The sequence below is a fragment of the Hemiscyllium ocellatum genome, chromosome 21 (assembly GCF_020745735.1).
Source record: "Hemiscyllium ocellatum isolate sHemOce1 chromosome 21, sHemOce1.pat.X.cur, whole genome shotgun sequence".
NCBI lineage: Eukaryota > Metazoa > Chordata > Chondrichthyes > Orectolobiformes > Hemiscylliidae > Hemiscyllium > Hemiscyllium ocellatum.
In genome coordinates, this window is record NC_083421.1 from 46,064,561 (window position 1) to 46,082,078 (window position 17,518).

General features: G+C 40.0%; 1 protein-coding gene across 8 annotated transcripts in view; it reads left to right on the forward strand.

The window, feature by feature from the left end:
* The window catches only part of gapvd1 (GTPase activating protein and VPS9 domains 1), a 152,668-nt gene that overhangs the window by 20,277 nt on the left and 114,873 nt on the right, over nt 1-17,518 (forward strand). For 5 of the 8 annotated variants that reach the window (XM_060841413.1, XM_060841419.1, XM_060841420.1 and 2 more), the window contains exons 2-3: nt 2,523-2,617; nt 13,114-13,157. The exons of 1 other annotated variant lie outside the window; for it this stretch is intronic. The gene's annotated coding sequence lies outside the window, so the exon portion shown is untranslated. The remainder of the gene's footprint in view (nt 1-2,522; nt 2,618-13,113; nt 13,158-17,518) is intronic. 2 more of the 8 variants (XM_060841417.1, XM_060841416.1) reach the window with 2 other exon arrangements.

The window sequence follows — 17,518 nt, forward strand, 5'->3', positions numbered from 1 at the left end:
TTCAAATGGCTAGTTCCCCCTGTATTCTGAGAGATCTAACCTTGCTAACCAGTCTCCCATGAGGAACTTTGTCAAATACCTTACTGAAGTCCACATAGATCACATCTATCACTCTGCCCTCATCAATTCTCTTTGTGACTACTTCAGAAAAACTCAATCAAGTTTGTGAGACATGATTTCCCACGCACAAAACCATGTTGACTATCCCTAATCAATCCTTGCCTTTCCAAATACATGTATATCCAGTCCCTCAGGATTCCCTCCAACAACTTGCCCACCGCTGGTGTCAGGCTCACTGGTCTATAGTTCCCTGGATTGTTCTTAGAACCTTTCCTAAATAGTGGCTCCATGTTAGCCAACCTCCAGTCTTCCAGCACCTCACCTGCGACGATCGATGATACAAATATGTCAGTAAGAGGCCCAGCAATCACTTCCTTAGCCTCCCACAGCATTCTAGAATACATCTGATCAGGTCCTGGGGAGTTATTCACTTTTATGCATTAGATTAGATTAGGTTAGATTACTTAGTGTGGAAACAGGCCCTTCGACCCAACAAGTCCACACCGACCCGCCAAAGTACAACCCACCCAGACCCATTCCCCTCCATTTACCCCTTCACCTAACACTACGGACAATTTAGCATGGCCAATTCACCTAACCTTTACATTTTTGGACTGTGGGAGGAAACTGGAGCACCGGGAGGAAACCCACGCAGACACTGGGAGAATTGTGCAAACTCCACACTGTCAGTCGCCTGGTGCTGTGAGGCAGCAGTGCTAACCACTGTGCCACCATGCCGCACCTCAAGACATCCAGCCCCTCTTCAAATATGGACATTTTGCAAGGTGTCACCATCTATTTCCCTATATTCTGTATTTTCCATGTCGTTTTCCACAATAAATACTGATGCAAAATACTCATTTAGTATCTCGACCATCTCCTGTGGCTCCACACAAAAGCCGCCTTGCTGATCTTTGGGGGCCCTGTTCTCTCCCTAATTATCCTTTTGTCCATAATGTATTTGTAAAAACCCTTTGGATTCTCTTTAACTCTATTTACCAAAGTTATCTCTTGTCACCTTTTTGCCCTCCTGATTTCCCTCTTAAGTATACTCCTACTGCCTTTATACTATTCTAAGGACTCACTTGATCTCTCTTGCCTATACCTGACGTATACTTCCTTCTTTTTCTGAACCAAACCCTCAATTTCTTTAGTCATCCAGCATTCCCTATACCTACCAGCCTTTCATTTCACCCTGACAGGAATGTACTTTCTCTGGACTCTCATCTCATTTCTGAAGGCTTCCCAAACCACTGATTTTATATGGCACATAGATTTGAGTTTCTACTCAATGGAATGTTTCTTGTGGGGGCTTCAGAGATGGAAACAATAACTATGAAAGGGTGATGGGTAGACCGTCTTTTATTAGAGACAGTCATTACCTGTCATTAATGTAACATGAATGTTGCTTGCCTTTTTTCCAGCAAATCCTAATCATGTAGCATAACAATGGGTACTTCAAGAACAGAAAACACCATTCTGTCAGGGCACAATTATTATCTAATAGAGGTCAAGACTTTAATGCTGTAATGCGGGAGTACTGCAATCAATATCTTTTGAATATAATTTATTGTTTATTGCTAACTATTTTACAGGAGTAGGTTTTATGCAAAATGGCTACTTTATTTCTTTATATGCCTCAGTAATGACAGTTTTGATGGCAAATCAAAGACTTCTACTGAGAAGACGTGAGGCCACTGTTTACTTCTGGCAGTACAGACTTAGTGCTGTACTTAAGCACCATTCCAGAGTATTTGACCAAGTCTCTGGAATGGAATCTACAACTCTCACTGACCACAGTTCGAAATGTCTTGGAATAATTACACTATTTATTCTATGTTTCGTTTGTCCCTTTTTTCTTTGGGGATGGATTTTAATATAACATACTAGTCACGTTATTGGTGAGTTTGCAATAAGCTGTTGATTGACACTTAGCCTTTTACAAATTGTTCATTATTAACTGTAAACAGAAATAGTCAATTTGTTGTGGTGTAAATGTTACAAATGTTGGCAGTGTTAATTTGAACATAATATACTGCTGCTAAAATTCTCTACTTGCTTTTTAAGTAAGCATGCAAGTTACAGAACTAATTGAGGTGGTTACAAAATCTTTCAGGATGCAGTATATGGTAAAACCAAATGGCTTTGATGTATAGAAGTTATATTCAGTTTCAAATGCTTACAGAATTAGTCATGGCAAAATTGAAATAGGAACTGTCTGATTTGTAACATTTCATTTTGAACAATGCTTGAAGCAAATGGGTAAAAGGTAGATTGACTTCCTTACTAATGCTTTAATTGTTTTGTAATGTTTGTTTACATTTTGTAATTGCTCCCTCTCTTAGCAAATTAGTCAGACGTTACTTTGGTATGCTTGATCATGCAGAATTAGTTGTGTGTCCCCAGACAGAAGAAACAACCTACTTTGCTCAAAAGATTTTCTTTTTTACATTTGATTGCAGATCAAATTGAACAAAAAACCCAGTATTCAGAAATTGAGTTAGATTTGCTGGTTATCAACCTCTGCAAAAAGCCTACTGTGGAAGGTTGGTGATAGGTGAGTTTTTAAAAATATATTTTGCATTTATGTCAGATAAGAGAGTAGTCTTTGTTTCTTGAGGTCCTCTCTTGAAAGCACAAGTTTGTTTTGGATATAATTTGGGTGATAAATAACATTGTGAGCATGATAAGAGATTAAAAGATGTGGTATATGTATCATTTAAGGTACTTGCAACTAATCCTTGCTTGGGTTCTGATTGTACAAGCCTTTGAGAATGATTACCATTTATTTTATTTCTAAGCCTGGGGTGCTATATACAGAGGAACCTTGATTATCTGGCAAGATCTCAAGGTCCTAATGCTTAGGTAAACTGTGTTAACTGGCATTCGATTGTCGGGATTTTGATTAACTGAACAAAATACTCCCCGCCCTTGTTCTTTGGCTAATCTAGGTTCCTCTGTACTTATTCTGTCACTGTTTAAAAGCTGGATGTTTCTAATCTCCTTGGTCTTTGGGGCTGGGGTCATATTTCCCTGTTGTCTTCTCCTGTGGCCCTAATATTGACCACCTATTCTTTGCAGCCAGATACTCTCTACTGGATATTAGAGATCATATAATGTGGTTCTTTGCTCATTGATGGGAAGCACTTCCACCTCCACTCTGGTTGGAAATTCAGTAGAGGTGATGTCAAACTTGTACTTTTCTGCTCTTTTGCATTATGCATAGTGAAAGAATTTAGATTGTGGAAATAGAAGTCTATGCTTTGTAAATTGATGACAACTGATGGTATTGTGGGAACTCAAACAGCCCTCTTCCTAGAGACAAACATTAGCCATTCCTATTCCTGATCACAGCCATTGATTCAAAGTCCTTTATTGTGGATGTTGGTGAAAAGTCCGATTTGTAATAATGACTGTCAATGTTTTGGAAGGTTCTGCAGGAATGTAAAAACTGAGCAAAGAATCTGTGTTCAATTGTGCAATGCTGTAATTTGTGTCTGTTTACTTTGGTGGTTTTTATATCAGCTTACCTTCTATCTTTCTCTCACATAGATAAAATATGAGTACTACATGATTACTTATGGAGTGTTGCTTTCTGATGACTAAACTATAAGTAGAATTCCTTGCCAGGTTACATCTTCCACATTCATAATTTCATTCAGCTGCAGAAAATCTGGATGGGTTTCACTGAAATTGATGTACACAGTTGAATTGATTTTCAGGTCTTTTGTTATTAGGCCTTGTGGTTCATCTAGTCGTGATCCCACTTCCTGATGTGTCATTGTACTCCTGGTTGTGCTAACTTTCTATAGAACATTCTGCTAATGCACAAGAAAACAAGGAAATTGTCAGCATTCTGTTCTGCTTATGAGTTTCATATCAACCTGAAAGCCGTATTGCTGTTTGTTTTTTTTTTAAATCATGGAACTTTTGCTATTCATTGAGTAGGAGTTCATGGACATGTTGAATATTCCGTGAACAATGTTGAGCCTTTTAAGAAGGGCTAACATATTGGAAAACTCAGTAAATTTTTTTGAGGGGGTGGTAGGATTAGGAACACTTAGGGTGCTGTTAGAAGGTAGGACTAGAATTTTAATTCTGCAACAGTGAGGGAATGGCAAAGCAGTTCTAAGTCAGAATGATGTGCGATTTAAAGTGGATGTTGAAGGGATAGTGTTCCCATTAAGTATGCTGCCTTCCCTGGTAGATTGCATAGTTTGGAACATGCTGTTGAAAGAGCCTGGATAAATTGCTGCAATGCATGGTTTAGATGGTCCACATTGCTGTTACTTGCATCTGTGATGGAGGGAGTGAGTACTGAAGATGACAGATGGAGTGGCATTCAAATAGGCTGTTTCTGCTGCTGTCACCCAGGCTTGTAGAGAGTATTTCATCACACTCTGGACTTGTGCATTGAACAAAACTGTCCAGTATTTACAGCGCGGATGAGTGTTACCTTTTGCCGGATTCCCAGTCTCTGACATATTTCTGTGGCCACCATCTGGTCTGCTGCAGTTACATTTTTTATGAATGGTAATGCTCAGGATTTTCATAGGGAATTAGCAATGGTAATTCCACTGTATGTCATGGGAAATGGGTAGTTTTTGTTTTGAGGTGGTTGTTGCTTAGCACTAGTGTCGTGAATGTTACTTGTTTCTTAACAGCCCAAGTCTGGGTGTTGTCCAGATCTCGTTGCATGTGGATGTGGACTGCTTTCAAGGATGAAGATATTTGTATTGATGCTGAACTCTGTGAAATCATTGAGTATCCGCACTTCAATCGTAAAGTTAGAAGATGGATCAACTGAAGGTGAACCTCAGACACCACTGAATACCACCTACTGCTCTTGACTAGATATTTTTAATCAACCTGTTCAAATATATTTTGACACATCTCTGGGACAAATGGAACTTGAACGCAAGTATTTTACCTCTCAGATAGGGACAGCATCACTGTGCCACAAGCACTTTTAAAGAATATGCTCACTTAAGTAGATATTTTCCAATCCACCTGTTCAGAATTGTTATTGGAGCGGGTGGGATTTTAATCTTGGCTTCCTGGCCCATTGGTAAAGGCTCTACCACTGTGTTACAAGAGCCCTTGGTTTGCTGTTGCCCGTTTTGGATGAAGGCCATAATGAAGTTGTGAGCAGAAGGGCCCTGACGAAATGCAAGCTAAATGTAAGTGAGGAGGTTATTCCTGAGTAATTAGAATTTGACAGCACTGACCATCGCTTTGATCAAGAGGAAACTAAAAAGTTGGTAATTTGCCAGGTTTGCTTTGTCTTAGTTTTTTTGAGTAGCAACTGTTGGGACAAATTTCGTGGGCGGCATGTGACTCGGTGGTTAGTCTGCTGCCTCACAGCACCAGGTTCTCGGGTTGATTCCAGCCTCGGGCGACTGTCTGTGTGGAGTTTGCACATTCTCCCCACGTCTGCGTGGGTTTCCTCTGGGTGCTCCGGTTTCCTCCCACAAGTCCAAAGATGTGCAGGTCAGGTGAATTGGCCATGCTAAATTGCCCATAGTGTTAGGTGCATTAACCAGAGGGAAATGGGACTGAGTGGGTTACTCTTCGGAGGGTTGGTGTGGACTTGTTGGGCCGCAGGGCCTGTCCCTACACTGTAGGGAATCTAATCTAACCTTAAATGTCAGTGCTCTCAGTATATGGGATCAGCTTGTCTCGGGATTGCCTGGTTTTCTGTTGCGTGTTGTTCCATTGTCATGTGTTCATGTCTGATAATATGATTTCACCAGATTGACACCTCATTTAGGTATGGCTGGAGCTTCTCCTGGTATGCCTGCTGCACACTCTCCTCTGAAGTCCAGGTGTTATATGATTTAATGGATTATTTTAAATGCTGCATGCAGAGTGAAGTTGTCAACTACTCTTGTCCAGTAATACACAATCCTTAGTCTGTCATGGGACTCTATGATGCAGTGAAACATATTTCCATTCCCTGCAAGACTGGAGTGAAACGTGATGTTAAGTCAAAAATGACAGTGTATCAGCAGAACATATAATTGGGGACTTTTAGATCAGTTCTAAATCCTGATTTAGAAGCAAAATTCTGCTTCACCGATAACAATTACTCAAATGCCATTGTGTGCAGCATTTTATGTTCTGGCAGAACTCTTCTAATTGGTACCACCTATTCTCTCAATTGTTTCGGGGCATTCCAAGAGCACTCATTTTTAAAAGTAACGTGTCTTTCCTGTTGAATTGTCTCTGAACCTAATGTTGCTACATCAACACCTTGAGCATACTAAATTTTCATTGAAATTGTTACGTGATTTTTTTCCCCCATCAATCCTGTTGGCCTGTTCTTGTAAAATCCATTTTAAGAGACATTGTGCCTGAATGCAACTTTTCGATGCTAAATGATTAGTTACTAATATTGAAAGCCTAGTTTTGCACATGCTGGATTTCTTCCACGAGTGAGCATATTTTGTTGTCTATTTATTTTGAATAGCCTTTAACCTGGTTTTGATTTGCATTTGTAGAACTAGATGAGAAATAAATAGAGCAATTGCTCTGTATCTAGTGATTCTAATTTTAGTTTATATTCTATATAATTGTTTTTGCAGTGCAGTATATTTAGTGTTGCTAAAAATACAAATGAGGAAGAGACAAAAGGACTCCACTCCTTCACTTTTATTGTTGATGGCATGCGACTGATAAAATACATCGAAAAGCAAAACACCAGCTCAGTCTTGTGAATGCTGGAAATCAGAAATAAAGACAAAGCGCTAGAAAAGCTCAGCAGCTTGGTAGCATCTATAAAGAGAGAAATGCTAAATAATTCAAATTGCATGTACCTCTTCTAGGACTTTTGACTTGAAATGTTAACTCTTTCTCCATAGGTGCTATTAAACCTGGGTATTTCTGGTTAAAATCTAATTCTACTTCCCTTTCATTTCTATAATCTTTTGTCCATCTCTGGACTTGAGGTCTTAAGTTGTTCTAATTCTTGTCTATACGTCAGAGATGATCCAATTTAATTAAAAGGCTACTGTCAAAAGCAAGCCCTTAATTCTTATAAGCTGAGATTGAATTTATGGATGTTATTTATTAGTATTGTATTCCTGGATTGAGGAATACATTTCCGAGAGTACAGAAAAGTTATTTGCAAATAATGTAAGATTCCTTTGCATTGTATTTCTCTCTCCACTTGTTGGGAAAATAAGGTTGTGACAAACTGAGTATCTTGGACAGCGCATGATCATTCAACTGGAAGTGAAATTGGCAGACGTGAAATGTAAATGATACTCTTTAACTTGGAAAATTTGTTCCTGAATTTTGGATATGCAGCTGAGCATGAATGTTTGTACATGAAATTGAATGTTCAGAATATTTACAAGGATACGAGAAGCTGGCCAGTCTAGCAAAGCAGCCTAGCAGAGAAGACTATGGAGTAGTTATGGCAGGAGTTTCTGGTAATTCGGGAGGCACGTCAGGAATTCTTCACCAGGAAGAAGAAACATGCTAAGGGGAGGATGAGGCAACCATAGCTGACAAGGGAAGTCCGGAACAACAAAAAAGTAAGAGAAAAAGCTTATAGTGTGATGAAGATTAGTAGGGAACCAGAGGATTGGGAAACCTTTTAGAAACCAGCAGAGGATAACTGAAAAAGCAATGAGGGACAAGATGAAAATGCTTGTAAGCGAAATAGTATTATTAAAGAAGATTGCCAGTGTCATTTATTTTGATAAACGAAAGGTAAGCAAAAGTAGACATTGGACCTCTGGAAAATGAGGCTGGAGAAGTAGTAATAGGGAATGAAGAAATACTGGAGGACTGGAATAGGTACTTTGGTGTCTTCCATTGAAAACTGATGCAATGTGCTAGACCTTCGAGAGTTGAGGGCAAAGGTGAGTGTAGTGGTCATCACGAAGGAGAAGGCGCTGAGTAAACTGAAGAGTTTGAAGGTGGATAAATCACCCAGACAGGATCGGTTACATGACCGGATTCTGAAGGCAGAAGCTGAGGAGGTTGTGGAGTCGTTGGTGATCTTTCAGAATTTATCGGAGTTGGGAAATGTCCAGAGAACTGGGAAACAGCTAATGTAATATCTGTATTTAAGAAGGCAGGGAGGTAGAAGATAGGAAATTATAGGTTTGCCTGACCTCTGGTGTTGTAAGATTTTTAGAATCCATTATTAAGATTCTGGAGTATTTGGAAATGCATGGTAAAATAAGGCTGAGCCAACTCTGCTTCATCAAGGGTAGTCAAATTGGTTAGAGTTCTTTTGGAGAAGTTAATCAAGTTAGAGAAAAGAAAACCCATGGGCATGATCAATTTGGAATTTCGGAAGACTTATGACAAGGTGCTGCACAGGAGGCTGCTAAATGAGAACCCTCAGTGTTAGGGGAAGGGAACTGACAGAGGGAATTGGCAGAATAGCAGAAGGCAGAATGTAGGGGACAAAAGGGGCCTTTATCAGGATGGCAGCAGTAGTCCTGTAGAGTTCACACTGTACGTTAACAATGTTGCGAAGTTTGCAGATGACACAAAGATAGGTGAAGGGATGAGTAGTGTTGAGGAAATGGGCTGGCTGCAGAAAGACTTGGACAGATTAGGAGAGTGGGCATTGAAGTGAGAACATGAGGTTATGGACTTTGGTAGGAAAAGTAGAGGCTGAGGCTATTTTTCTAAATGGGGAAAAGCTTTGGAAATACAAAGCACAAAGGGACTTGGGAATCCTGAAATAGGATTCCATTCAGGCCAACATGCAGACTAGCTTTTAGGAAGGCAAATGCAATGTTAGCATTCATTTCAAGAGGACGAGAATGTAAGAGCAGTCATGTACTAATAGGGTGGTCGAAAGTTCTGGTCAAGCCATAGCTAGTCACCTTTTGGCTTGTGAGAGCAGTTTCGGACTCCACACCTCAGGAAGGATATGCTGGCGAACATCTTGTCAAAGAGAGCTGTGGAGGTCAAATGTATTGAAGACAGAGGTTCTTGATTGGTAAGGGGATTAACAGTTACGGGGAAAAGGCAGGAGTGTAGGATCAAATGGCAGAGCAGCCTCTGGGCTGAACAGCCTAATTCTGTGTCTGTCTTTTAAAACTAGGGAGCACATGACCATAAGTGTCTGGCCAACTGTGTAATACAAAGGTAACTCAAAGTTGTGGGATTCCTTGGCACATGATTTATTCTTCTGAGGCAACAATTCATGGCATCAGCTTGAATTTCACTCCCAGTTGTGTAATAAGTGATTAATTCCACTTCCTAGTCAAGTCTGATATTTTGTCATTGCTGCAGATTTGTTGTTCTTTGTGCAGTCCAATGGGTAGGATAAAACATTGCATTATTTTGTCCTTCTATCCAAACCATGATTGAAAGGGCCAAATGCACAAGTCATATTGTTTGCTTTCGCACTGTCCATGCAGAATCTGTCACTGAAATATTACAAATACTCTGACAGCATCTGTGGGAAGTGTAGGAGAACAAAAACAACTTGATATTTTGAGTTAATGAATATTTTCACCAGGAATTCCTTTGGAAGGAGGCCCAATGGTAATTAATGTAATAATTATAACTTCAGACTCCAATTGCTGCTTTCATGTTTTAGATTGCTGAAACATTGTTTGTCTGCTAGGCATGATTACAATGTGACAAGAACATGGCACGACCGAACCCACTAGCCACGCTACCTTTTATATTAAAAATGTCTCAAATGACTGCACAAAACAGTATATGGGACAAACCGGTAGACAACAAGCGATCCACATCCACAAACACCAACTAGCCGCTATATGTCAGTAGATACGTAGGATACGTAGGAGACAAAGATCACAAATTCGACTGAGACAGCACAAATAACAGCAGGCGAAACAGAGGCTAGCCAAAGAATTTCTAGAAGCGTGGCACTCCTCCACTGACTTCAACAAACATGCAGACCTAGACCAATATACCGGCCACGACCATGAACAACCAGGACCGCCAACTGGAAGCAGCAGGAACGGAACCAAATAAATTCCAGAAGAGACAGTACCACAGCGCTTCACAGGAGGCTCTAAAGCACACAAGATGTCACCTACACAGGGGACGAAAGGTCTGCAAATTAACTTTCTAGCTTAGCAAACATATGTACAACTAAGGCAGTCATAATTTTGTTAATAATACAAATGACATCTAAATTAGCACTAATGCATTTAATGGAGAAATAATTTGCTTTTTCTCCTAGGGTCAGCTATGTTTATGGCATTGATTCTGTTGATATTCTAAATTTTGAGAAGATACGTGTTCAGCAATAGCTTTAACTTGATACACGGTAATATGCATAAATTGTGCTGGGAAAATGTGACTCTTCGATGCAGCACTTAAAACTCAGTGAATAGAGCCAAATCTTTGGAAAGTCAATTTGGACAGTTAATTGGAGAAGTAGAACTATGTAGGTTTACCAAGATGAAGGATGCAGAAGTTAGTCTCACTCACTGTTCTGTAAAGTGCCGTATTGGTTTGTTTTCACTAATGCCACATTTTTGGAAAGTTTTCTGTTTTAAACTACTTATTAAAAAACAGATTCATAGTAGGTTGTATGAAGTTTGTTTAGTTTCCTGATAATGTATGGTTTTGCAGTAACTAATTTTCTTCAAAGCGTTTAACTAGGTACTGATCATTACCTGTGCTTTTAAAAATAATTCCAAAGAAGCCTGAAATGTTCAATTTTCAGAAATCTTTTCTCAGATGTGACAGGTTTTGGACATTAGTGATGTTGAAAGCGACAGTTTTAATTGACAACTTTTGAACTGCAAGTGTGAATTTTCTGATGGATATTTCAAACTAGATTTGAAACATTTTTTTTAAATTGTGGTATTAGTCAGAGTGGATTCTCAACCTTGATGTGACAAAAAATGAAAGTTTGCAAGTATTGTACTTTTTTTTACAATTAATCTGTTTCACATATTAGAAATAAATTTCAAGATAATGGCTTGACTAGCCAATGCAAATTCTGTTCATAAATCTGATCCATGTTTTTGTGCTTGTCAGTGAGAATCGTTGTCATACTCAGTGGAATATATTTTTTTTTCCCATTGAAATTTCAAAGAATAATGGATTTTGGATATGTCAGTAGAGTGAATCCAAGAGCAGACATCTTGTTTAAGTACCTTATTATTCACGAATGATCTAACAAGATTTTCCATTGCTGTTATGCGCACTTATCCTGAAATGTTTGAATTTTGCAGCAAAATAAATTTGTATATTTGGGACTTTTTTATTGGTAGCCTGTTTGATTAAAATTGTGCAAGTGTGTTCTATGGCTTTGATACATGGTTAGTAAGATCTGAAAATGCCCATTTGCTGGATAAAAAAATAGTAAATGACACGTCTAGTGATTAAGTTTAACGGTGTTGGGAGTTTCAGTAAATGATCAATATGCAATGAGTGATCTATAATCTGAGTTCCCTTGCATAAGAGAACTTCACATTGTCTGTGGTGCTCAAAACTGTGACCATAAAGCAATCAAAATGACTAGACTGATCAGAAATACATAATCCAAGGTGAAGTATTTGTGGAGGATGAGGGAAGTTACAAGTGAAAATGAAATTTTTGGTTTTACTTACAATAATTTGCTCATTTACAGGAAACAACTTGAACTGAGTACAGTTAGTTCTGCTACAACATGGTTGTCGTCTTATGCAACCCCGCATTATAAAATTCACGCTTTAGAAACAGCGCTCCAAATGTTTGCACTCTAATCACATTACAGCTCGCATACATTTTAAAAGTTCGTTCTGCAGAAATGTTAAGTTCTTTTCCCGAGGTTTCTCACGTGATACAATTCGTACAAACCAACTTCTGCAAACAGCTTAAGTTTATTAAAACTTGGACAAGCTAGGTGACCCCTTTGACCCTCTTCACAAGCATGCAAAGTCGAGTCAAGGTGAGGCACTGAACAAAGAAAACATGTAAGTTGGCCTTGCTTACAGATACTCTGGCCACTCCCCATAGTCAGATGCCTCTCAAGACAGCCCCCCCACCCATCACATTCACATGTTACCCCAGGTACAATGGTAGGATGGGATCATCCTCTGAGATAATGCTAATGCCCTAATCCTGGGGAATCATCATGCAAATAGGAGAGTAGTAGCAAATGACTGTCTACTTGGAGTGTGGGTGATTTGCATTCTTGCATGAATGTTGTTCCCATCCACTTCCAGATTGTTCACTTGCAGTTTCACTCTTTTTAAAATATGCATCCAGAGAGAGGTTCCTATTTAATCTTTTAACATTACAGAAACCGCGTCCCCAATTCGTCAATCGCATTATAGTGAATTCAAGTTTGATTAGATTGGATTGCTTAGTGTGGAAAAAGGCTCTTTGGCCCAACAAGTCCACACCGACCCTCGGAAGAGCAACCCACCCAGACCCATTCCCCTAGATTTATCCCTTCATCAAAACTACGGGCAATTCAGCATGGCCAATTCACCTAAGCTGCACATCTTTGGATTGTGGGAGGAATCCGGAGCACTCTGAGGAAACCCATGCAGACACTGGGAGAATGTGCAAACTCCACACACACAGTTGCCTGAGGTGGGAATTGAACCTGGGTCTCTGGCGCTGTGAGGCAGCAGTGCTAACCCCTGTGCCACCGTGCTGCCCACTAAGTTGACAACATTCACATTAGAACAGATTGTTTGGAAATGGCAAATAAATTCAGGATTACACTGTTAAATTTCAAGTTATTCTTTTTCTCAAAATGAATTAAATTGTCAGCTAATTCAAATTGAGTGCTGAGAAATGTTTTGTGTATAAAATTGATTCTAATCATATTGCATAAACTACCTTTCTATGCATATTTGAGATGGAGTCCTAGTATAGGAATTACTGGTTTGTACCTGAAGTGTATTTGTATTTGGGGATTTAATAAAATTCAGTTCAATGTGCCATGTACTTTTGAGTATGTTGATTGAGACCTCTGGCTAACATTATCGTTTTATCCAAGAGTTTTCATTGGCTTCACAGTAATGTAAATTGAAATGTGAAAATGTTTTATGTTTTTCTATCTGTCACATTAATTATTAGAGCTGTGTTTTGTGCTCTTTCCAGCCAAGTGCATTTCCCAACCCAGAAAATCCTGGTCTACCAATCAGGTGAGCTCAATAATCACCTCCATTTGCTTAAGTCTGTTTGAATTTCAAACTTTTCTTAAGTTGTCATGAAAGGTCATTGACCTGAAATGTCAGCAGTGATTGACGATCTATGGATGCTGTCTGATCTGAATATTGTTAGGACCCGAAAGAAAGTGTATGGGGTATGAGCAGGTAGGGAAAGAGTTATGTTTTGAGTTTTATGAAACAAGAGGTTCAGCTGAGCTTGACTTAGATCAAATAAGAACTTATAATTAACAGTGGGATGGGGGAGGCAAGGGTAATGGTTTACAAAGTGGAAAAGCATTCATTTATGTAGAGCCATTTCGCAATATTGGAAGCATTCAGTATGTGAGGTCCATTTAACAAGATGAAAAGTATTCATTTTGTGAAGCTAGTTAAGGTTAAGAATATGCCTTGTATAACAGCAGAAGGCTTAATCTCTACTATTGACACTTGCCGATTGTAATGGTCACCCATTTAATATGTACATTGCTTTATCTGGATGCTCCTTACTGTAAAATGACTATATAATTCATAAGAGAGTGCTGTTCAAGAGAAGACCATGAACTCATGTGTCTGTGTACATGAATGATCATTCCCTCTCCCTCCAGGGCGCGGAGTAAAGATGAAGGTAAGACTACGCTGTATCTCTGAGCATTTTGCTTCAACCGAGGTGCGGATGGGACGACACCCTGAGCAATTTTTAAAATAATTCTTTTTTCCTTTTTTTAAATAGTTTGGTTAGAACGGATATGAAAATTACCTTTTGAGCTGTGGTCAATAGCTTGTCTGCAAAACTTCGGGAGAGAGAAAGCAAGCTGTTGACTTGAGCGCCCGGACATGGAAGTTAATGGCAGCATGGTTCATCATTAAAAGATCCTGTAGTTGCTTTGACGTTGCAGGAAGAGAAATTTGTTTAAATAGGTAACAGATGTTGACTAATAATGAGGTCAGTATCTGAGAATTGGTTCCAGCAAGTCTGAGATAGATCTATATGCTCAAGCAGATGGCAGATTTTGAATGGTAACTAAGACCTTGTGGGGAGACAGTCAGTCTGACAGGGAGAGGCCAAAATGTTTAGATTAGATTCCCTACAGAGTGGAAACAGGCCCTTTGGCCCAACTAGTCCTCCGAAGGGTAACCCACACAGACCCATTTCCCCATATTTACCACTGATTAACGCACCTAACTCTACCGTCAATTTAGCATGACCAATTCACCTGGCCTGCACATCTTTGGACTGGGAGGAAACCAGAGCACCTGGAGGAAACCCACGCAGACACGGGGAGAATGTGCAAGCTCCACGCAGACAGTCGCCCGAGGCTGGAATCGAACCTGGGTCCCTGGTGCTGTGAGGCAGCAGTTCTAACCACTGAGCCACCATGCCGCCCCCATTGTTCAATTGGGCTTTGGATTGAGCTTTCTGCTGCTGCAACACTGTTAATGCAACATGACAAATTTGGAACTGCAAATTCCCTGGAATTTGAAGAGGTGGAATTCTTTAAAGTTGCACAGACCTTTGCTTCAACCCAGTCTGGAGTGCTGGACATGCGCACTGAAGGGATGATGTCAGAAAACACCTTTGCGTAAATCTGGAACACTGCCAGAAAGATTTTAAAGCCTTGGTCAAGTTTCAAAACTCAAGATGGCTGTGTTTTGTTTGGTAGTGGTATTGAGGAATAACAAACTGAAATGTACAAATTTGGTGAAGATACAGATTAACTATGATCTTGCTGAATTGTTATATTGACTCAAGGGACTTAATGGCTTATTCTAGACTACCTAATGTGTTCTGATGTTCAACAATTGATGGATGGCATCCTTCTATTATTTTATTAACCATGTTAGTGTGAAGGTAAACCCTGTGGTTTTCACTTGACACTTAATAGCTGTCTCCAGTGAGTATAATTTTGTAATGAAGTTGTCATCCTTCTATATTTGTGTTTTGATATTGGTCTGTTGCCATATCCCTCATGATATTTATCACGGAACCATTAATCCAGTTAACTTTTATGTAAATCTGATCTTTTTGAACATTTTATTACACTGTAGTGTTTAGTAAAAAGTTTACCATTGTCCCAGAGGATTATCTGGGTGGCACGGTGGCTCAGTGGTTAGCAGTGCTGCCTCATAGCAGGGAGCCAAGTTCAATTCTTACCTTTGTACAAACCCCACACAGTCAACATTCTCCCTGTGTCTGCATAGGTTTACTCTGGGTGCTTCAGATGTGTACATTTAGGTGGATTGGCCAAGCTAAATTGCACAAAGTATCCAGGGATGTGCAGGCACCAAGTGAATTAGGCATGGAAAATGCAAAGTTACAGGGATAGGTTAGGGGTGTGGGTCTGGGTGGGATGTTTTTTGGACGGTCGATGTGGACTGGATAAGCTAAATGACTTGCATCCACACTCTAGGGAATCGATGATTCTATGACCATCAGGCTGTAATGTCTTTGGAGAGATGACTGGTGATGTTTGAACGTGAGAGTTACAATGCCTCCAGCAAGGGGACACTGTCAAGGCTGGACTTTGCAATGACTGAGGTCACCATCAAGAATTGAACTGTGGCATTCCTGGATCACAAACCAGCCATCCAATTGAAATTACTGCCCCCTGCCCCCCCCCCCCCCCCCCCCGCCGCCCCCCAAAGAAAGTGTGTGCATGCACATGGTGCTCTCTCTCACATACCCACATCAGAACTGTTTGTCGAAGATTCTGAGTTCAACATTGTAAGTGAATAAAAATGAATATTATCATAATTATTTATAGTAAGTTCAGTCATTTCTGTATTCTTGAAATTGAAATGCTTAATATGTACAGATTCCATTTTTATTATGGAATAGAAACCAGGGCTCTCTTCGTCTTCACTGTGAAACAAGTTTGCCTAGTTGTTATCGAATCATTCTATTTAATGTTACCATGCAGAAGGAGGCCATTCAACTAGCTGTTTGAGCTTAAGACCATAAGACATAGGAGTGGAAGTAAGGCCATTCGGCCCATCGAGTCCACTCCGCCATTCAATCATGGCTAATTGGCATTTCAACTCCACTTACCAGCGTTCTCCCCGTAGCCCTTAATTCCTCGAGACAACAAGAATCTATCAATCTCAGCCTTGAAGACATTTAGCGTCCTGGCCTCCACTGCACTCCGTGGCAATGAATTCCACAGGCCCACCACCCTCTGGCTGAAGAAATGTCTCTGCATTTCTGTTCTGAATTGACCCCCCCTAATTCTAAGGCTGTGTCCACGGGTCCTAGTCTCCTCACCTAACAGAAACAATTTCCTAGCGTCCACCTTTTCCAAGCTTAGTCCTTTGTAAGAGCAACTTGTGACTTCCCAATCTTTGTCGCCCTAAAAATATTTTTCCTCGTGATAATTATTCAATCCCTTTTTGAAACTCCCTGTTGAATTTTCTTACTTTCAGGTTTGAAATCCTTCCACAGTGCAAGTAGCTTGCTCAATCTATTCGTACTAGACCCCTCACAGTTTAAAACCCCTTTATCAAATTTTCCCACATCGGATTTCTTGAAGTCTCAACTTCTCCGATATTTGCCTAGAAGCATTCCTATGAATATTTTTTGCACCCTTTCTAATGTCTTCATATTTTTCCTAACATTTTGGGCACCATATTTTGAGAATGGACTAATGTTTTAAAGTTCACTGGATGACTTCCTTTCTTTTGTATTCTGTGCTTTGATTAGAAAGCACAGGAACCCATATGCCTTATTTGTAGCTCAAACTGACCACCTATCTTAAGAGACTTGGGGTGCAGATTCATAGTTCGTTGAAAGTGGAGTCATAGGTAGACAGGGTGGTGAAGTCATTGTTTGACACACTTGCCTTCATTGGTCAAAGCATTGAATATACAAGTTGGGATGTCATGTTGTGGCTATACAGAACATTGGTGAGGCTTATGAGTGTATACCTTCCAAAGTACTTGGTAGAGTTAAAATCAGTTTCTTTTTCGACTCTGGGAAATCCTCAAGGATGGCTCTAGTTAGCACTGCTGCCTCATGGTACAGGGACCTTGGTTCAATTCCATCCTCTGGTAACTGTCTGTGTGGAATGTTCACATTCTCTGTGTAGGTTTGCTCTGGGTTTCTCCCACAATCCATAGAACATGGATCAGTTCTGATCCTCTTTTGTTTGTCATTTGTAAAAATGATTTGGATGAGAATATAGAAAGCATGGTTACTAAATGTACGGATGATGGCATTGTAGATAGTGAAAAAGTTTTCAAAGATTACGGTGGCACAGTGGTTAGCACTGCTGCCTCACAGCGCCAGCGACCTGGGTTCAATTCCCGACTCAGGCGACTGACTGTGTGGAGTTTGCACGTTCTCCCCGTGTCTGCGTGGGTTT